We start from the raw sequence: 23,430 nt of genomic DNA on the forward strand, positions 1-23,430 counted from the left end.
AAAAAGAAACAGTCAGGCTCATGGTGGGCCGACGTGACATTTGAGGGAATGTTGGGTCTAGAAGAGTCTGAGTTGTTGCCCTTCTAGAGTGCCTAATAGAGCTTAGTGTAGCGAGAATGCACCTCACTGCTATCGGATTGAGCAAGACAGGACCACAACTGAATGTTCTTACATGGTGGCACATGAAGGGGGCAAGGATGACAGAGTTGTATTTCTTTTGGCTTGTTTGCTGAAATATTTATTATGCATCATATTTCAAAATGGCAGAAAATCTGCCCCGGGTTTGGGAGATTAGTACAGACACAGCTCCAAAAAAAACATTGTAAGGGTGGTTCATGCATGACCTGTCCCTCGTGAAGTAAAATAGACAAGAGGAGTAAAGGGAGAGCACGTGTCAGTGAAAGCTTTCTCTTTGCAATATTGATTTGAAGTTCTGTAATCCTTTTTTGAGAGGGATGATGTAAAATAAGTGCTACCCCCCCCCCTTTGTGCAATGAGAAGTTCAGGATAAATCGGTCTGACATCTATTTTCCTTACCTGTGCTTTCCAGAACCTGGTACATACTGACCGCGGGTTGCCATTCAGGCCTCTGTTACTGTGCAGCAGTGCCCATACCTAAGTGACCGAGCTCAGCCCTAGGTCCAACTCAAAAGGGAATGATGACAGATGAAGAACCCTCTTACTCTTTATGTGGCTCTGACACCCTAAACAGAAGCCAGGATCAGGTGTTTGCTGCTGAATATATTCAGAAAGCATGTTCGGAGCCGCATTGTCTGGCCATATGGCATGGCTCATCTAAGCACCTTTAGAAGTGCTGCTAAGGGCCAAGCCCCCAAGACCTGTGTCACTATTCTGGATCTTTCCTTGCCCATAACTCTCCCATGAACATCACACACTGTGCACCACCATGTCAAATACATGTTATTTATTAGTTCTCAATTTCAATTTGGAGTGCTTTTTCTGGCGTAATAGTAAAGCACACATATGCAAACTATAAATACTTGACAAACTGCTAGCCAATCATCTATTTCACTGAGACCAATTCCAATCTTTTGATATCTACGTGCACCTCTACAAGAGGATTTACAAGTTGAATGTTGTTAGACAGAGAATCTACCTCCCCATTAGCCACTTCCCCCTGCACTGTCCTGTCTGTCCCTAGTAAGGCACAGTGCATAGGATGGCAACATCACCAAGGTCACCACTTAAGTGGGACATGTTGAGACCTAGCAGCTGAGATGGAGAACCAGCCCAATGGCATGCCCCCCAAATACAGATATGGCTACAGAACATTAAGCAGGATCTCAAGATTCATCATGCAACACATTCTAAGAGATGCAGGCGCACAGATGGGCCTAGTTCAACTTTATACTATATGGAAAGGACTTTGTCAGTAGGTAGAGAGTGGCTTAACATTAGGCAACGAGTCCTAACAGACTAAGAGGCACACAATATTATCAAGCATAGTTTGACCCTTTCACCAGGTACTGGTTGAAGAATTAAGTCTGCTTTGTGTGCCAATGCTTCTCAGCACGTCTTACAACCTTAGTGGGACGTTTTACTTACACTTAATGTGGACTCTGATTCTGAGGATGAGTAAATAAATGATTATAATGTAAAATAGTGATGTGTCGGACACGGGTGACGTTTATAGATGTGCATAAGTCTGGAATACAGTGTGGTGGCCTTAAACACCAAAGTCATTTGCAAACAACTAAACACATCCTAAAAACACTTGAGATGGTCAACATGCAGGAGAGTGATTATTTGAAAATGTCAGCTTCTCATTTTTGATTTAGGTGAACTAAGAGTGTCTATGAGATACTGAAACATCTAGCCCACTTTGAGAGGTTCCACAAGACAGGTAGGTGATTAGCAATCCTCCCTAAGAATTGTAAAAATGCCTTGTGTTGTCATTCAGCTAGCCTTCAAATGGTCAAATAGCTGGTCCTTCTCAGATTTAAGAACATTGTTGTAACCAATTGCCACCAAAATGTGTTCGTGAGAATCTAAGTTCAAATCTCCGACCAGAAGCAGTGGAGAGGAGATCTTGGTTAATACAAAACAAAGGAGATTGGGTGATGATATAGAAGGAGTTAATTATTGATATAGGAGAGCCAAATGTTCATTTGGATATTTAAAGATTTGGAGTTCTGAACCTTGGGACGGGGGATCATTTACAAGTTAAGGTGTCTTTATGGATGAGAGATACCCCGTCACCCGCCCCCCCAAGCCCCAACTGGCCTATTTAAGGTTTTTTTATGAATCAACCGTTGGACCAGAAGCCACAATTGTGGGAGGGCCGGAGAAACACTTAAACCAAGTTTCTGTGATAGCCAGTAAATCAGGTTTTGATTCTAAAATGAAATCCTGGATTTCTGAAGAGCCGGCAGATATGGAGCAGCATTTGTTAAAGCCAATTTAAGATTGCCGGGGCAATGAAGCTTTACAGTTTTCATTTCACTTTCCTGAATTAGGTTTAAGTGCTGGTCTTGAAGGATGACCGTAGAGGTGTGTAGACCATGCCAGATATTTAGTGTTGTGCTGCTAGGTGCATTTAAGTTTCAACAGAGGTTCATCGTCCCAACCGACTCCAGGAGCCACTTGTGTATAGGAATTGGAGAGACATGTTCTGTTGGAAAATGTCCAGATTTCAGATGAGAGCATGTTGAATAATGTTCAAGCTTCATGCAAAGAAAGTGTAGCACCATTGGTTAACATATTGTTTGATTATAATTTCTAGAACATTGAATCTGGAGAACAATCTTCAGCTGTCACAGACTCTGGTTTATTTGGGACAGTCACTGGTCATTCAATGAATGTAAATGGATTCTAATCTGGTTGAGTTTTATGCAATCTTTAGCATGGTGTAGATTAATAGCTACTTTATTCACATCATCGCAAGCAAGCTTCAGATATTTATCCAATACTACCAGCATACGAGATGATTTAAGAGACAGTTTAGTTAATAGTACTAGGGATCACACACCAAATGTCAGAATGGGTGAGAAAACAGGAAAATAATATTACGTGAAGCAACAAAGAAAGGAAGAAGAAAAAAGGGGGTGGCCCCAGTCTCACCAGTCTCGCCAGGTGAAACAGGTTAAACTTGCTTCGGATCAAGGCTCCAAGTATGTTTAGCCTGAAGGAGGCTTCCTAATGACGTAAACAAGCTGGGTCTCCCTCAGCCAGATGGGAAATGTAGTCCAACTGGCCCAGGAAGAACAGAAACAGAAAGCAGTTAAAGCCCAATGAGCAGAACAATGGCTAATCCCCCTCACTTTCGTCAGTGGGGCTTTAGATTCTATTAAAGACACAGAGGAGAGTATTATACATTATCTTCTTTATATACTCATCCAGCAGCAAAGATAAATTACATTTTAAGAACAAAATGTTTTGAAAACAAACATTTTATGAGAACTTGAAATAGAACTCCATATCAGTTGTGTCCATGCCCTCTGTACCAACCAATCACAGCCAGCACCATTCCATAAAACGCTGTGTCTTTAGTCCCTCTTCCTTATTTAGCGCTCGGAACACACACACATGTACTTGAAACAGTCTCTATCACAAGAATCCAAGCGAAGCTATACCCAAGAACGGCTGTCCACTTCACGTGAGCCCTTGTCACTGAATGTTGTGTATGAAGGCGAAGACCGTTCACCATGACCCTTCCGTCACCTCGTTCACCCCTGATAGGCCAGGTGAAGTTTTTAGATCCATGACATCTGATTGTATACTGGCGTCCTGAGTGAAAAAGAAAAACCAGTGGGTGGCAGGCACAGATGACACCACAATCCACAACCTGTATTCTACTGACATCCAAGTTACAGAAGGTAACTAAAGCAACTATTCATACATTGTAGGACCATCGGGTACCCTAAGAGGGAGGCAAAAGTAATAATAACATGGCCCACTAGTAAGGGGAATCTACATCGACCTGTATGGAACAACTACAATTGTCCTGTTTGAACGAGAACGATTCTACAGGAATTAATGTTGAAAGAAACAAGGCAAAAGAAAGAGGGCTAGACTTAAATAGCTCTTTATTATACTTCCCAGATGGGATGGATGAAACTGAAATCCAGTATTAACATTTCCCCACAAAAATGGATCCCCTCAGTTGGGATAAAGACAATTCCAGCTACAACAGGCCATTGCAAACAAACTACGAACATGAGTATTCCTCCCAACATTCTAGAAGGATATATTGCTCCAAATACTAACCCTTAAGAGGAAAACATTTTTCTGAACTCCAAAATGAACTAGATTAGTTAAGCTAATCCATGTCACCATGATGATCCAGAAAAACTATGTTCTGACTGATCTTCAGCCCACCCTGACTCATCATTTAAATCCCTGTTAATGAACATACTCTGAAAGATGTTACATGTATTTCTTGACACGGGATAGCTCACGGCCATTCTCTGTTCCCCAAAGTTGATACCTCGCATATTGCCATAAAAGTATCAGAAGGAAGGGCCACCTGATGACATGAGCATGACAGTATTCAGAATAAATATCTCTACCCATTGCGTTCACCTCAACATAAGAAATTCGGAGCAAACAACTGCGAGAATAACAGTGAAAAACCCTAATACAGACTTGCTCCTAGGTGCACAGATGAAAAACAAATAGTCCAACCAACTGCTTCCTGACACTTACAGTGCTGAGTCCAGGCATGTGAAAAACAATGGCCTGTGACATGCTAAAGGGTAGTATTCTTTTGCCACTACATTCCGCCAACCCAACACATCCCAAGCGTGCAATAGCTGTTATCAAACTGGGAGTCAGGGAGGGATAATACTTGCATCTGTGTCTTTAATAGAATATAAACCCCCACTCACAATAGTGAGGAGGATTAGCCATTCTACGTCAAGACCAGAGGCTTCATATTATGCAAGTTTAAAGCTTCCTTGCAAGCATCTAAATAAGAATGTTAATATATTGAGCAGGAAACAGCGCCTGGATGTTTGGCATCACACAGGAAACAGGAGCTACATGTAATAAAACAGGATCTCATCCATAGCGTTCCACAAATGAAAAACTCATGCCAGATGCAAACATAGGCACTTGTATACCACCAATACCGTTTAGAATAACTTTATGTACCCCAATGGTAATTTTTACACTATTCCCAATTCATGCGTGCAGTCTGGAGTACACAACATCCATGATGTTAACGTTAACCATTTACCTTAATTTTCCAGGGAAGTTAAACTGCTATGACTGAGGGTAAAATACCCTCTTGTGAGGTTAGAGGAGGCATTCTTTCCCATCCCATCAGTGTTCCTGATAAAAAACAAGAATGTAAACTTGTGAATGCCCCATCTCCTTACTCTAATGCTGTCAATTGCGAACATCAACTACAGCGCCGGTTTTCTTCAAAGTTAAAAGAAAAAAAAATGGTAATCCCCAAATGACAGGCCTAAAGCCTGTGAGTTTACGTCACTCTAGAAGGCCTCAAAGCAAGGCGGAAGAAGGATTGTCACCAACACACTGCAAGAAAAACAAGCACAAATCACCTGAACCAAAAATGAAAGGGTTAATCTACAGAAGGTGCAACATCAATACAAGTCACCTGGTCCCATCGTTAGCATTGGTTAATCTGCAGAAGATTCAACAAAACCAATACCAGTCACCTGGTCCCATCATCAGCGTGGGTTAATCTGCTGAGCAGGCAGTAGGTGCAACACTAACAGTACCAGACACCTGGTCCCATTATTAACGTGTATTAATCTGCAGAAGGTGCAACCCCACCAGCACCAGGCACCATCTCCGATTGTTAGTGTGGGTTAATATGCTGAGCATGCAATATAGTGTGTCTCATTATTAGTATGGGTCAATCTGTTGAGCAGGCAGTAGATGCAAAACCACCAAATTCCGACACCTGGTCCCATTCTTGGCCTGGGTCAATCTGCTGAGCACACAGTTGGTGCAACAACACCAGTCACCTGGTCCCATTATTATCCTGGGTTCATTTGCAGAATGCAACACCAATACCAGTCACCTGGTCGCATCATTAGCGTGGGTTAATCTGCAGTCGGTGCAACAACACCAATACCAGTCACCTGGTCCCATCATCAGTGTTGGTTAATCTGCCGAGCAGCCAGTAGGTGCAACAGCACCTACAGCAGTCACCTGGTCCCATTATCAGTGTGGATCAATCTGCAGAAGCTTCAATAACACCAATACCAGTGACCTCGTCCCATCATCAGCATGGGTCAATCTGACGAGCAGGCAGTAGGTGCAACACCACCAGTACCAGACACCTGGTCCCATTATTAGCATGGATTAATCTGCAGAACGTGCAACACTACCAGACACCTGGTCCCATCATCAGCGGGGGTCAATCTGTCAAACAGGCAGTAGGTGCAACACCACCAGTACCAGCCACCTGGTCTCATTATTAGCATGGATTAATCTGCAGAAGGTGCAACTCGACCAGTAACAGACACCTTGTTCGATCATTAGCGTGGGTTAATCTGCTAATCTGCTGAGCAGGCAGTATGGTGTGTCTCATTATTAGCATGGGTCAATCTGCGGAGCACACAGTTGGGGCAACAAAACCATTCAGCGGGTCCCATAATTAGCCTGGGTTAATCTGCAGAAGGTGCAACAGCAATACCAGTCACCTGGTCCCATCATTAGCATGGGTTAATGTGCCGAGCAGCCAGTAGGTGCAACAACACCTATAGCAGTCGCCTGGTCCCATTATCAGTGTGGATCAATCTGCAGAGCAGGCAGTAGGTGCAATAACACTAATACCAGTCACGTGGTACAATTATTAGCATGGATTAATCTGCAGATGCTCCAACAACACCAATACCAGTCACCTGGTCGCATCATCAGCATGGCTCAATCTGACGAGCCGGCAGTAGGTGTAACACCGCCAGTACCAGACACCTGGTCCCATTATTAGCGTGAATTAATCTGAAGAATATGCAACACCACCAGTACCAGACAATTGGTCCCATCATCAGCGTGGGTCAATCTGCCGAGAAGGCAGTAGGTGCAACACCACCAATACCAGCCTCCTTGTCCCATTATTAGCGTGGATTAATCTGCAGAAGGTGCTACCCCACTGGTACCAGACACCTTGTCTGATCTTTAGCATGGGTCAATCTGCTGAGCAGGCACTAGGTGCAACACCACCTATACCAGATACCTGGTCCCTTTATGGGTCAATCTGCCGAGCACACAGTTGGTGCAACAACACCAATCACCTGGTCCCATTATTAGCCTGGGTTAATCTACAGAGGGTGCAACACCAGTACCAGTCACCTGGTCCCAGGTTAATCTGCCATGCAGCCAATAGGTGCAACAACACCTATCTATAGCAGTCAACTGGTCCCATTTTCAGTGTGGATCAATCTGCAGTGCAACAGTAGGTGCAACTACACCAATACCAGTCACCTGGTCCCGTTATTTGCATGGATTAATCTGCAGAAGCTGCAACAACACCAATACCAGTCATCTGGTGCCATCATCCGCGTGGGTCGATCTGATGAGCAGCCAGTAGGTGCAACACCACCAGTACCAGACACCTGGTCCCATCATCAGCGTGGGTTAATCTGCCAAGCAGGCAGTAGGTGCAACACCACCAGTGCCAGCCACCTGGTTCCATTATTAGTATCGATTAATCTGCAGAAGGTGCAAACCCACCAGTACCAGACACCTTGTCCGATCATTAGCGTGGGTTAATCTGCCGAGCAGGCAGTATGGTGTGTCTCATTATTAGCATGGTTCAATCTGCTGAGCAGGCAGTATCTGCAACACCAGCAAAACCAGCCACCTGGTCCAATTATTAGCCTGGGTTAATCTGCCGAGCATGCAGTTGGTGCAACAAAACCAACACCAGTCACCTGGTCACATTATTAGAGTTAATTTGCCAAGCAGGCATGAAGGGAGTCAATCCAATGCAAATGGCTCTATTATTAGTGGACATGAATCTGTCCAGTAGGCTTGAGGGAGTCAAGGGCTGAGATAAGTTTAGAGATCCTCATGAGAGTGCGAGTGCCTCCATGTTCCCAGGAGTCATCGCATGGAGGTACGTAAACCACATTTGCAAGAGGTGATCCACGGTCGCAGACACTGGGATCTAGGAGTGAAAGTACACAGTGATCAGTGGGAAGAGAAAGTGTCATTTAGTAAATATTGGAATTTGCCAAAATAAGTGTCAGTGGAGAAGAGTGCTGTAGAAAAGGAGGCACGTGAGTGATGAACCTTGGAGAGGAAGGGAACGATATTAGCATGTGAAGTTTTTTTTTTTTTTAAATGGGTGTAGGGGGGCGGGGAAATGTGTGAGGGTGGAAAGATAATAGTGATGTAAATAAATGAAGTGTTCAGAGAGAGATGGTGAGACAGAAGCATTAGTAACAGAGAGGAAGATGGAGATCAATAGGAAGTTGATAGAGTTGCTTCCAGGGTGAGTGGGGAGTTTATGAATGGTGTGTATGTCATAATCTAGGAGAATGGATTGGAGATTATAATGCTGCACGCTTCTAGGGGAAGTAAGGTTAAAGTCACGTAGGAGGATGATGTGATGTATGGGGCAAAAGAGAATCAAGAAGCTGTCCAAGTTCCTCAGAGAATGAACCCGTGGGACCAGGAGCATGATAGATGTACATGAAGTGTGTAGCGTGAGGAGAATCAATGGCTGAGAGTGCAAATTCAAAGGTGGGAGGAGATGAGGTGTTGGGGGGTGAGATGTTAAGGTTGTAGGAAAATAGGTACCCAACATCACAGCCTGTGCCCATTAGGTGGGCAGAGTAAGATAAAGAAGGTGTTGGTCCATCAATGACAGTAATCGAGGCAGAGTCAGAAGGTGAGATCCAAGTTCCAGTGATCGCAAGAAGATCAAGGGGAGGAGAGCAGGAGTTACAGTAGTCATAGATGAAGCTAGTCTTATTGGATGCAGATTCAGCATTCCACAGTGCAATGCTCATTTGGTCTCGCAGGGAAGGTTTTAGCCCGTGTTTGTCAGTGTTTGAGAGATGTGATGGGTTGGAAATGTGAGTGCAGTGGTGTGTTGTGTGGTGTTTTTTCTGACATGGGGGTATGGTAAGGGTATAGTGAGGGAGGCATGAAGTTGTTTTAATGATAAGGATAGGGTGGGTGTGGGATGACAAATGTTTACATAGAGCCTACGGCACCAGTAGTAGGGTCAAGATAACTAGGATGAAAAGGGAATGAATAGTATTTGGTGGTGGCTTAGGTGGCCGAACGCACCTCTGTTGGTTATTAGATACCACCAGGTAGAACAAGAAAGTAGGTATGGAAAGGTGCTGAGACGAAGACACAAAAAGGCTGCAATAACTTACTGTAGACCTCGGCCAGTTCACGTTGACTACCAACCCCTGCCCAACTGAGAGGTCCGTATTATTTTTGTGTTCCATTTACAGGAATGGAACTCTCTTTCTATAGCAGTCCAAAAAACGATTTGAATTAAACTATTTGCCAAGCCTCTATGTGGGATCTGAGAAAGTGATCATGTCAATGCTGACACAGGGGAATCAAACCAACAGTGCTGGACACTTCTTATTGATGGTTTCCCAGTTGTACCGCCTATGTCTAGTCAATTGAGTTCACTAAGTCTATTGAGGGGTTGACAATGATTAAACCCATGTTCCCAATGTATTGAATACAGTAAGGATTCTTTCAAGCTCAGGTGGACCAATGCTATGATGAATGACAAGCACCTGCCATCTATGGGCCTGACGGCGCCGTTAACCCTTAACGCCTGATTACCATTTTAACGCCTGCTTTTAGCAGGCGTTAAAATGCAAGGCGCTAACCCGCCTTGGTGCTAATTACGGCACCGTAATTTACGGTGCCGTAATTAGCACCTTCCCCACTCCCATTATGCCCTATGGGGCAAAAATGGGAATGGGGAAGGGTAAATGGGGAATGGGGATTTACCGCCCCACTCACCTTGGAATGGGGCGGTAAATCCACCATCCACCATGGTGTAAACAGAGTTTACACCATGGTGGTAAAGTAGGGAACTTACCGCCTGGGTTGTAATGAGGCCCTATGTCTTTTTAAGGAGATTTACAAAAATCCTGCATCCTTCTTGTCACAGTGTATCCATGTGTTGTGGACAGAACAGGCAGGTTCAGGTCCTACAACTTCTGTAACATGACAAGGAAACAGTGACAAAGTTGCTGGTCTGGTAACAATTGTACCGGTATTCTTGCTGGTACTGTTGTTACCGGACCGGCAAACTACGAGGTCTACTCGCAGGTGCCTTTTAGCCCTGGAGGTCTGAGCAGCCGGCGGAAACGGCACCCGTGAGCAGACCTACATGGTAGCACCGGCACCCCATTCAAATGGGAATGGGAAGAAATGTTTACCGGCACCCGGCGAAGGGGAATTACTGGGTCCAGCAGGGAAGCAGTTATAATGACCCCCAGTGATTGGGAAAATGATAAACAGCATTTCAGAAGTCTATGACGTGCTTGATTTAGAGATAGATTGCTGTCATAATAGTGTTGAAATGCTTTGGTGACTTAGTCATTTCAGCTGATGAATCATAATCATTATGTATGTGGCCTCAAAAAAGAAACACACACTCACAATCATTGAATGAACTCTCTTGCCTGGATAGTGTTACAAAGTTTGCTGTCTCTATCTTCACAAGCAACAGGCATATTAAATATAGCATACTGATATACAGCCATTGGGCCTCATTATGACCCTGGCGCTAAGTGAAAAACGATGGCGGTAAATGGTTACCGCCATCGTTTTCCGCCAGGTCCGATCATGACCCGTGACCGTTAACTACGATGCCATTAGCGGCATCGTAGTTAACGCTACCGCTAACTGCGCTAAGGGTGTGCGCATGCGGCCGGCCACACCGTACTTAGCGCCATGGCGGAAAGGTACGCAAATGCTGACCCAAGCGGACATGCACCTAACGCCATCACCCAGCCCATTAAGTACCTTACCGCCATGGAGCTAAGTACGCCATCGCGAACCAACCGTAAAGGGCCATGTAAAGTGAATGCAGCTGCCACAGGTGCACAGAAACAGCACAGGTGAAGGCAATACAGACTCAGGAAGTACAAAAAGAGCACACCCCACCCCTTCCCACACCCAGTCACACTCCACAATGATACCAATACGACTAGCAATGTTGGGGCTGGAGAACCTGATAGCAATGCAAGTGCTACTACAACAACAACAACAACAACAACAACAACAACAGGCTGCACAGAGGAGACGCAGGAGGAGAAGGAGGGCAAGGCAGGCCCAGCAAGCCCCACCAGCACAGCCAGTGCCACCACGCAGGCAGCCCCCAATCCCACGCATCAGAGCCAATCCATTCAACCTCACTGCTGAGCAGATCCACACCCTGTACCGTATGGACCGGGACACCATCACCGCCATCGTACACATGATACACAACGACATCGTCAGCATGATAGAAACTGCAACCGCCATCCCACCCCTACTGAAGGTAGTGTCTGTACTCCACTTCCTGGCCACAGGCACCTACCAGCACACAGTGGGGCACTTGCATGGCATTTCACAACCATTATTCTCACAAACCCTCATCCAAGTGCTCGATGCCCTCCTCAAGCACACAGACGACCACATCTCATTACCACGGACTGCCCAGGACATTGCAAACACCAAAGTGGGTTTCCATGCACTAGCCGGCATACCCGGTTGCATTGGTGCCATCGACTGCACCCATGTGGAATTGGTGGTTCCACGTGCCACGGAGGTACCGTACCGCAACCGGAAACAGTTCCACTCAATCAACGTGCAAATGGTCTGTGACTCCAACAAGATCATCACACATTGTTGTGCCCGATTCCCCGGATCAACCCATGATTCTATGGTCCTGAGGAACTCCACAATACCACGCTACATGGAGCGACATGCAGGCCCAAGATCCTGGCTACTCGGTGAGTCCAATGTCATGGAAGTGGGCAGGAGAATGACGTACCGATGCATACTCCACCTGGCTGAAGGGGGGGGGGGAATGATGCATACTCCACCTGGCTGAAGGGGGGGGGGGGGATGATGCATACTCCACCTGGCTGAAGGGGGGGGGGAGAATGATGCATACTCCACCTGGCTGAAGGGGGCGGGGGATGATGCATACTCCACCTGGCTGAAGGGGGGGGGGGAATGATGCATACTCCACCTGGCTGAAGGGGGGGGGGATGATGCATACTCCACCTGGCTGTGAGCAACACAGAGAACGGAGACAGAGGATGGGCACTCACAATGCACTCAACCCCTCTGCATACATTGGGTGATGGCATGCAAAACAGGCCAGGGGAGCCATGAGCATATACTGGTAGCATTGTGTGAATCAATTAGTGCATGTAGAAGTGAGCCGAAGTAACAGTTGGATGCAGGCCATGGTGGCACATCATGTTCTTGATCAGACGACATGACTGACACATGCATTCTCGCCTACATACAGGTGATGCAGGCTATCCCCTGAAGAGCTGGCTCCTTACACCAGTCCGGAGCCCGCAGAACCAGCACGAGGAGGACTTCAACCGTGCACATACACGTACTCGTGTGGTCATAGAGCAAACATTCGGCCTATTGAAGGCACGGTTCCGAAGCCTCAGCAGGTCTGGAGGGGCACTCCTGTACCACCATGAGAAGGTGGCAAAGATCGTAATGGCATGTGTCATGCTACACAATATGTGCGTCAGACGGAATGTGCCCCTGCCCCCTGACGCAGGACTGCAACCACCTGACAATGAGGATGAGGAGGGTGCAGATGGGGCACCACCCCATGGAGGAGGCGACGCACAGGAGGGGCGTGCAATGCGCCAACGTATCATCGACCACTGCTTCTAGCACACACGGCTGGTGTGAATCACATGGAGACTGCACTTGGGGCACTGTGTGTCTCTGGGACATGCACACTGTGGACTGTACACCAATAAAGCACACATATGCAATGAAAATGTCCACACATTTCATTTTGTGAAAGAAAAATGTGTATTGAAACAATGAAACGTCGTGACACACCCCCTCCCCCCTCCCCCCTGAACACCCCGACACACCCCCTCCCCCCTCCCCCCTGAACACCCCAACACACCCCCTCCCCCCTCCACCCTGAACACCCCAACACACCCCCTCCCCCCTCCCCCCTGAACACCCCAACACACCCCCTCCCCCCTCCACCCTGAACACCCCAACACACCCCCTCCCCCCTCCCCCCTGAACACCCCAACACACCCCCTCCCCCCTCCACCCTGAACACCCCAACACACCCCCTCCCCCCTCCACCCTGGAATCCCTACGAAGGTGCGGTAGTGTCTGTGCAGCAGGGTGTGCAGTAGTCCTGCTCGACTGTCAAGCCACTAATGTGATTCCCCTCCCCTGGCCCCCGGGGCACCCCTGCCCGTGCTGCGTAGATTGCGCCCTGATCTGCGGATGGGGCTGCTCTGTGCCGAGCTGACTGATGAGGATGGTCCGGCCTGCACATCTGGACGCATGTCCCTGATGGTCTGGACAAGTTCTGTGAGGACATTGCGCACAGCCGCGAGTTCCGTGCATATGTCCTTTGTGGACGACTCTATGGCAGCTGTGACTCGGTCTGCCAAACTTTCCATGCCATCCCTTGCCACCCCACACTGTGCAACATGTTCGTTGAGGAGGGCGGATAGCTGCTGCTGGCGGGTAACCATTTCCTCAAGTGTCTGCTGGTTCTGCTGGGCCATGGCAAGTGGCATTTGCATGTGCATTGGGCTGCTCACCTCAGGCTGGGGGGATGGGGTGGCCGGCCAATCCTCGGCCTCCGACAGCCCCTGTGTGGCATCCGCCTGCAGGGGGCTTAGGGATATGCAGGGGGAATGTGGCTGGGCAGTGGGCATTTCCTCATCGATGAGCTCGATGCTGCCTGCCTCACTGTCGGAGGTTGCCGCTATGGCAGCGATTTCTCCCAGGGTGCTGCTTGCAGCAGAGCCTGTCCCTTCAGTGGGCACGAGTAGTGACATGTGCGGTGCTGCTGCTGGGTCTGTGTCTGCTGTTGTGGGGGCTGGCATTTGCCTGTCCTCTTCCCCAGGCAGGGTTTGCTGCTGGTGGTGTGTTTCCTTTCGGATGGCTGGGGTGGATGCCTGTGGCCTGGCCCTCTTGGTGGATGTGGATGCGGTGTTGTCCTCTTCCTGGAGGTCTGTGTCAGATCCTGTGGTGGAGCAAAGGAGGGAAAGTGTTATTGATGGGTACGCGGACATTGGCCGTGCATTGTGAGGGATGACATCTATGCAGTGGGTACATGCAGCACATTTCAGGCAGGGGCATACAGGTTTTGTGCCTTTTGTGTGGAGGTAGCATGGTGGTATGTGTGTGCCAGCAGTTAGGTTGTGCATGCTGCATGTGTACAGGGTGGAGTCTGGATGTGTCTGTGGACATTCACCTGGCGATGTGTTGCATATGCGCTATGGGGCTACATGGTACTTCACATGATGGGACTTTGTTGAGTTTTGCATGGCTTGCTCTGGCCACCTACCAGCATCTCCTGAGGTCGGCGCTCCTCTCTCCATCCCTAAGACACCTTGGATGCTCTCCATCCCGATGGTGGATGCACATATTTCCTCCCATGCTTGCAGCTTAATGGGCGAATCCGATCCACCCCCAGTTGACGTGGCTAGGTTGCGGTTGGCTGAGAGGATGCTTCGGACACGGAGCCTCAAGTCGTCCCAGCGCTTTCTGCACTGCTGGGCTGTACGGGGTACGGCCCCCACTGCACTCACACGCTGTGCCACTAGGGCCCATATGGCCTTTTTTTTTGCTATTGCCGGCCTTGTCATCTGCGCGGAGAATACAGCTGCAGCATTTTCTTGCAGGGTCTCTGCGAGCATGGTTAGTTCCTCCCTTGAGAAACGGTCTTGGCGCTGCCGGTCACATGCTTTTTTAACAACTTTGGGCATTTTTACTTGGCTAGTTGGGTGGGTGATGGGTGTGGATAGGTGTCAGGGTTGGATCAGGTATGGTTGTGGAGGATGGCAATGGATTGTGTTTTTCAAGATGGCCGTCGTGCAGTTTCCCGTTCCGCCGCGATGACGCTATTTCCGGTTCCGCCTATTTACGGTGACCGCTAATTACGCTGACCGCTAATTACGGTGACCGCTAATTGCGGTCGCCGCTATGGTGTGTGTGGCGGTAGTGCTCCTTGCGCGGCGTGCGATGGCGGTAAAGGCCGTTTCTGGCCCATTTACGCCATGCCGTACTTTACATTAACGCCATGGCGTAATGCACGTGCCCGATGGGTCGGAATATGCCGCACTTTACGCCATCGACCCACGGCGTAAACGTTGATTACGCCATGGCGGTAATGTTCGGTACTTACCGCCAGGGTCGTAATGAGGCCCATTGACTTTAATCTCCCCCTGCCTTCACAAGAATATAAGACTTTGCTACTAGTAATTTCTCTTGCCACAAAACAATGACACGCAGTTCCAGCCGGGTTTACCCAGAATATCTAGAACAAAGCCGAAAGCGCGTTCACTGCACATTCGTCATTAACCAAAACATTGAATGCATTAGGCCGAACAGGGGTTGCAGGGCTCCCCCTGGTGACTATTATGGGCTTCGTTGGTTGCGTTGGTATCCCATGCGTTCATGATCTCGGAAGCAGGGGACAATAAAAAAAGAAACAACAAAAATAGAAAATAGGACCCTGTGGCGCCAGTTCTGACCTAGTAGTGCCACCGAAAAGGTAAGTGGGAGGGTAGGGGGATGCAGGATAGCGGATAGTGATCATTGCACAACAGGATTTTGCTATTCGATCTTTTTGAATTTACAATTTCCCGACGTGCAGTAACCATGTAGATACGTCCCAGCCACTCAATACACTCTCTTGTTAAAAAATAGTCTGAGACGTCTTATTACGCAATTCCTAGCGGGTAGGTATTTTGTCTTACCACTAATTGATGCACACTTACGTGCAGCCATTGATTGTCATTTCCTGCATGTGGCCAGAGGTTTCTGTTATGTTCTTCCCTAACACGGACAAGACATGTCACATGCATCTTTGCCATGCAAGGTTATCTCAGGAATGCGGCAGCGTCCCTAGTATTGACAACTATTATGACATATTCCATTTCAATCTTCTACCTCCCTCTTAAGCAAATCATAGCGATTTTCAACCACTCTCACAACTAAAGCCTAATGCCTCAATCTGTCTAGCAACTGGCCGCCTCTGCCTAACAATACTGTTGCTGAAATTGCGCTGCCGTGTCCTCTTCCTTCTATTTCAGCCAAGACTACTGAACACACTATGCCTGAACCAATGATAATGTTCAGAAAAACGTGATTTGTCAAAAATGACCACTAATCAAAGCTTTCGGTTTATGTCAGGACACATTCGTGCAGGCTTCCTTGAAAGAGACAATTTCCTTTCAGGCTCGCAACTGTATTCTTTTTCCGACATGAAAGAAGAGCTCATATTTTGTATTAAGTGGTCGCAAATCCATCTACAGCCCAGATTATTTCACACAGAAGGCTGTTCTTTAACATCAGTTATTCCGTGGAGCAAAGTATCCATTTTGGCGTGAACCCTGTTTACCAGTGGTCGAAGTGTACGAAAAGAAGTAGTGGAACTATGTTCCCTGCTGGCCTGCACCCACAAACCCCATCACCACGCCCACTCCCACACACAATACAAACCCCCAAACACATGCACCTGCTGTTTAAGGGAACGTTCAGTGTATTGCACTGAAAGTGCAAGTTCAACTTTTTTCTACACTTTTATTTTAAAAAGAAACCATTCCGGAACGGTTTCTTAAAAAAAATAAAAAATAAAAATAAAAAGAGGAAGGAACAGTAAAACTTAATTTAAAAAAGTAGGGGAGCACCGCTCCCAATCGCTCATTTTGAACACTGCTGTTTACAAGAAATTTCTTCTTAAACGACCATTTAAATGCAACCCACCAAATATTGCGCTCTGTGTTTCATATTTAATTAAATGCTATTAATGTACGCCATTTTGCCAATATGCTTGCGGTGCCACAGTGCGCGTGTATTTATGTAAATGCATTATTGAATGTATGACATATGCTCGTGTCTACTCATAAAATTTGTTTTCACTTTAGATTTTCCTTTAGAGCCTGCCAGGTCACCTGAGCACTGAACCGAGAGGTCCCAGCTAGATCTGCATCCCCACTTATAATGCTGACAAGCCTCTCTGAGCAGCAATAGTGCGCCATCAATAACCGCGCAGCTTAGGACGAGTTTGCCTTTTGGCAACGAATGGCAGGTCAATGAAGACTAAAACAAAGCAATTACGCAGTGAAGATGAACATCTCATTAACTCTGGTGCAAGTCTTAATAAGAAGCTACTGATAAAGAGAAAGAAGGCTGTCCTGAAAGTGAAGTTTAAGTACCACGTGGTTGAGACCTGCTTGTCACATCAATAGGATCTGCCGGAATGCACACTATCACATTTCCATGAAGTCACACATACACTCCAGGAAAAGAATCAATAATCTGTACACACTCAGTATGAATTCCGTACTGTGTGTTATGGGAGCTGAAGACCAGGGCTCAAGTCGAGGGTAAACATGGGGGACGGAGCACCCCCCACTTTTTCAGGAGTCCCCCCACTTTTTTCAGAGGGCACTTTGATACACAAATTTCTGTTGAAGCCGCATTCAATTGGTATGTTAATGAGCTCCCCCACTCATCTTTTAGGACTTGACCCCTACTGAAGACACAGTTAAAGGAAGGATCGCAGCCAGTGAGTTAAGTGAGGTTTATGGGCCCATAACACTCAGTCCAGTCAAAGGTCAGAGTTTATACATTTATTACAACCCTGTCACTCTTTCGTGAGCAAAAACAATAAAAAATAGTCCACAGGGCATAAATGGTGGGTGTAAGTAATGGCTTTTTAGGACTAAATAACACAACGACTAGCTTTCTCTACTTTCTGGGGTGTCCAATCCGCTTTTGGTATTTAATTTAACATGCATATGCAGGAGTCTTTTTATAATATTTAAAATCGGGTGGGCAATCGCAGCAACTTCGATGTGGGTATGCATGAACCTGCCTGCTGATAGTACCAAAATCTGCCTGGGTGATTGTGGGCAGTTGGCTGTCGATACGTTGTGTGCTACCTGTAGGCTTGGAATGTGGTGTGATCTATTTGTGGGCTGTGTTGGCATTTACATCTCATTGATGGTTCAATGAGCACACTTACTCAGCATTTCAAGGGTTCTTGCAATAAACACTTCTTTCAGGGGCGGACATGGCATGTAACAGCCTGCTAGCCTGAGTGAAATGTAGCCATGAGGACTCAGGGCCCTTACTGACACTATCTGGCCCTGAACACAGAATATCACTATAAGCATTCTGTGGGCTTACAACCTGTTCTCTTATATTGTATTTGAAAGAAACTGCATCCACCACTTAAATGAGTACCCAATATTCCCTTAAAAATACTAAAGGAACAATTCCATAACCAAAAATAGTGAAGGGAGTATGTACCTTTACTATTTTCATAGCGCCATCTTGGGTGAGGAAGATGCAGTTGGTGCTGGAGTTTGTACTGATGAATGGGGCAGAGGGACTGGTGGGAATGGTGAAGATGAAAACCTGGACATGGGAGGCCCTGTGTAGAAGGCACAATGGGGAGTGGGTGGCACAGGATCCACAGAGGATGCGACAAGTGGGGCAAAGACTGAGCACAGCATGACAGACCTTGGGGAGAAGCACAAGTATCCTGGAGAGAACGCTGGCAGGTTCCACCCGAGTTCCTGGCCCCTGATGTGGCAGCACCTCTCTCCAGTTACTGAAAACAATGTTTTTATGGTGATAATTGTAAACACACATTTGATTTGTTTCATGGAATCACACGTGGCAAAATTGCAATTTCTTAGTTTTTACAGTTTTAAATATCAAACAACTTCAGAAATTAGCTAAACAGACATAATCGGAAATTGGTTTTAATGCCAAGGTACAAAGGTATGTAACAGGTATGATACTAAAGTGAAAGGATGACTCTTGATGGGGACAGTATGGGATTCTTTGTAGGAAAGGTACATCAGATTTTATAATGAAAGCAGTTACCCAGGCAACATGGGTTTTAAGAGGAAAATGACAGGTTCTACAGAGACTATTTTTTTTAGTGGCTAGATTATGAAAGAAGGACACTGCCCACGAGAAGGTTAACTTGCAATGTTAACCCATTCACGCCGTGTGCCTCTTTATATGGGAATTCATTTGTTTATTCCAAACATTCCAATGGACTTACACAACAGACTGAAATGAATTGGAACGAATTGCACTAATACATGGAGATTAACACAGATTTTCCTAAGGACAGGACACACAGAGGATTCTGCCAATTTAAGAATTTACTAGGATATTTGTAGGATTTCTATGGGATTAGACATAATACAAGGTAACTAAGCAATGGATGCAGCTTTTTGGATACTGGGGAAGGGTGATACTTACAAAATGTACATGAGTGGGGTAGTTTGGACAGCCAGCCAGGCCTCTTGACAACAGGACAAGGATCTGGTCACTTGGGCAACAGCTGGGCTCTCCTCTAGGGACACAGCAGGGCAACCAGGGTCTGGTCTCAGTGGATGGCGGGTGCATCAGATGGGCAAACCAGGTCTAGTCACTGGATCATCTCAAAAGGAGTCAGCAGCCTTTCCCCCAATGTCCCTGAATTATTGGGATTTTTGTAGGGTTTAATTCTGGATAGGTGGTTCTGCCTGGATAGGAGGTATGGCATGGATCTGGATCAGCTACCCATGGCCTGGCACGGGAGTCTGGAATCTTGCAGGGTGAATGTGAAATGTCTGGATGTTGATTTATGAATGTCCTGATTCTTGATTGCCTGTTTCTGGAAAGTCTATCCCTTGAATGTCTTGTCTCTCCCTAAGATTCCTCCTTTTATAAACCAGATGACATCAGAGGATTTTTACTATGTGGACAGAACTAAGCTAGACCGACCTTTAAGATCAGATAGGTCAGCCTGTATATGTCGCCACATCCCTGTAAGCATATTGGACCAAGGCAAGTGACATCAGTTTTAGTGTGGCTGTTTTTATGAGGTGCTTTGTTATAGCACAGTTACTTTTGCTAAAATCAGTTATGAGACAAGATTATTATATTTACAATTGTTATTCTCTTGAAAATCAAATAGGCAGACCCCATATTTTACAAGGAATATGCCTTTCCAACTCCCAAGTTTGTACGATGCTGTTTTGTCCTTCTAACACTTTTCTCACAAGTTATATCAAAAATATTTTCCCTAAAATTCTAAAAATGGATACACCTAACCCTATTAATGTCGGGCATATTTTCATTTTACTTTCATAACCGTGTCATGTACGCTTGTTCCAGAAATCTCGTTCATGCCCCCCACATGCGAGGATAACCCACATAGTCTTGTTTTAATGGTACACAATTTAAATTCAAACAGTCATAATTTCACATAACTGCTTCTTTAGGTTACTGAAATAAATGCTTTAATATAAAAAGTCTTTTAAATCAAATGGATGGCATCTGTCACTGGAGGGCGGTCCTTAAAATGTCCACAGCCAGCCTACCCCCTCTGTGTCAGTTCTGCGCAGCAGGGTTACCATAGCACCCTTTCATTCTGGCAGATGCTGCTGAAGAGAGGTGTCACAAGGAATTGACTTGCCTGTGACAAGGCCAATTCCCCTTGATCCATTGTTCCTGGCTGGAGAAATGCAAGCCAGTCTGACAAAGTCGCAAATTCTCACAGCTTGGCCCTTTCATAGTTTGTGGGGGAGATTCCTGTCCCAGAAAGGTTTAGTTCCTTTGAATATCCTGGAAAGGCCCCTTTGTTCTGCTGTTTTCCAACACACATTTTTTTCTTCCTTACTTTCTTTCACAGAACCCAAGTCTTTAGTAAATACATATAACATACACTTAAACCACCCCAGTTCCACTCATAACATACTGTTTCTGTGCGAGTATCTGGGATGTTTTCACATTTTCAGCTTGAAAAGTATTGTTTCACTGCCTTTGCAACACGAATTTACACAAGTGTATTTTACATGGGGAATTCACAAGATGCGGTTTCTTTGGCACACATTTTCAGAAAAGCCTTGACAGATCAGATCAGTTTCAGGGCATGGAAAGATGCTGGAAATATTGTTCTTTGTAATTGACGCATGGCCAGGGAGAAAAAGCTTTCTTTTTTTAAGTCTTCTGCATGGGTTACTTTGTTGCAAGAGTGAACGTGGGTTGTATGGCCTGAAATGGATTTCTCTGCTCTTCACAGATTTTGCTTGACACAACATGCCATTCAGTGAGGAATGCCCCCATTTGCTGTTGCACAACCTGAATATGGATGAACATGGCTGGATTTACTAAAACCCAAGCTGGGTGATGTTAAAAAATGAAGATAGCACCAGTGCAAAGTCGTTTTACATAGAACATTTTGTTTGGCAGTTTGAAGTTTATGCAAATCCCAACACTGCAGCGCTGATCCAGGCTGCCTTTGAATTCCTCTTTTTGGATTCCCATGAAGAAAATAAGTGCAGCCATTCTCGGGGTGTCTGTGCTCCATCTCTCCCCATATGTGCACAGCAGACACAGCGCTGCCATGGTTTCTGTAACTGCTAAAACGCAGTTTTGATGCAAAGGAACATGTGTCTGCCGTCACAGCGCAGCCATTATTTCTGTAACTGTTAAAATGCAGTTTTGTGAGGCAGGGATTTCTGTTGGGCTGGTAAATGTACCCGACATGCAAGTGTGTGGCTAGATGGACAGGGCCCGAATCAGAGTATAGCCAGGTGCACAGAGCCGAAGCAGACAGATCAGCAGGGGAGAGGAAGAGAGAAGGCAGAAGGAAAGAGGAAGGTCTTGAGGTGCTTCCGGAACAGGAGCTGGTTCTCATCAAGTAACAGAGTGGCAGGGAGGCTGTTCCACAGGGAGGCCCCAGCTGAGGAAAGAGATCTACCCCCAACTTGTTACTTGAAGAGTGGGAAGGTATTTACGGAGGAAGAGTTGAAGGTTTTTTGGACCTTGGCCCCAGAAAGCCTTGTGGACATTACAGAGGGTCTTGAATGTAACCCTTGCAGCCACTGGGAGAGTATGAAGAGATTTCAGAGCTGGAGAGATACAATCCCATGGTTTGAGGCTAAGGACAAGTCTTGTAGTCCTATTCTGGATGAGTTGCAGAGGGCTGAGAGAAGAAGCAGGCAGATTTAGAAAAAGGCTGTTGCAGTAGTTTAGCCTAGAGAGAAGCAGAACTCTAGAGACAGTAAGCTTCTTGGGGAAGAAAAGGAAAGGATGAGTACTTCAGAGAACGAGCAACAGACACCTATGAGTAGTTGTCATTGAACTGAAGATATTGGGACAACACAGGATTGTGCGATATATAAAACTATCACACAATGCATTTGGTACTTCTTTGGGGAGATAAAATAAACACTTACAACTACCTCATAGTGACATTGTGATGTTGCACAATAGACATATGATGGACCCACATGATCGAACTTGTTAAACTGATAGATTAAAATCAATGTGGAAGATCCTCCCGACTTCAAATTGTCTATACCGTCATCCAGGTGATTAGATTTGGAATCCTTGGATATGAGCAAGTGCCTTGCACAAAACCATGTAAATAATTTTGTATATATATGACATTTGGCTGATGCCGCCATTACTGATATCTTCTTATTTAACTTACCATTCAGAGATTGACTATATATGAAGGAAAATGTATGTAAAGAAGAATTTGCTCCTGAGGAAGGGCTTTGCCTGAAACGCGTAGAGCTCACACATTTTGATGTTATTCTATAAATTAAAATTGGTTTTGAACACCCGTGTTCCTACAGTGGACTGTTTGCAATTTGTGTGGTTTCTCTGCACTCTCTGCTGTGTCTTTGCCTGGTATATAGTGGTTTTGATTTTGTTTCACCCATGAAGATTCCTGGTTTGCATTATATTGTTTGCATTAGGTAGTTAGGCTCCTGTTTTGCATCTATGTAGTTGGCGACTGGTCTCAGGCTTTGTTTGTTCCGCTTCATTCATGTGCTAATTCTGGTGCACATTTGTGGATTATATGGGAGTGGCTTTGATGGAACAGGCTGGACAGAAATAGGTCCAAGGTGTCTTTGTTCCTGCACGTGTATGTATATATATATATATATTCCTTTAAATAGGAATGCTTTTTATTGGCAAAGGATGGTCAGGCTTTGGGCTCTTTGCAACTACTGGGTATCAGTGTTGGTGGGAGATTATTCATGTTCTTCTTTCTGTGAAGTATTGGCAACGGGGTGGGCGAGGTAGTGAAAGAGCAGAAAATGAAACCATACCACAGCATGTGATGCGTTCCATGAAGTAGCTCTTCAGAGGAAACAGTGATGAAGTGAGACATGAAAGATGGTAGTGTATTTTCGAGATGATTGGGCGATTCTACCCTGGTGTGGGTGAAAGATGAAGGCTGCGACATGATGGTGTTGC

Source organism: Ambystoma mexicanum, chromosome 5q (assembly GCF_040938575.1).
Source record: "Ambystoma mexicanum isolate Mex_15411 chromosome 5q, UKY_AmexF1_1, whole genome shotgun sequence".
Classification (NCBI taxonomy): Eukaryota; Metazoa; Chordata; class Amphibia; order Caudata; family Ambystomatidae; genus Ambystoma; species Ambystoma mexicanum.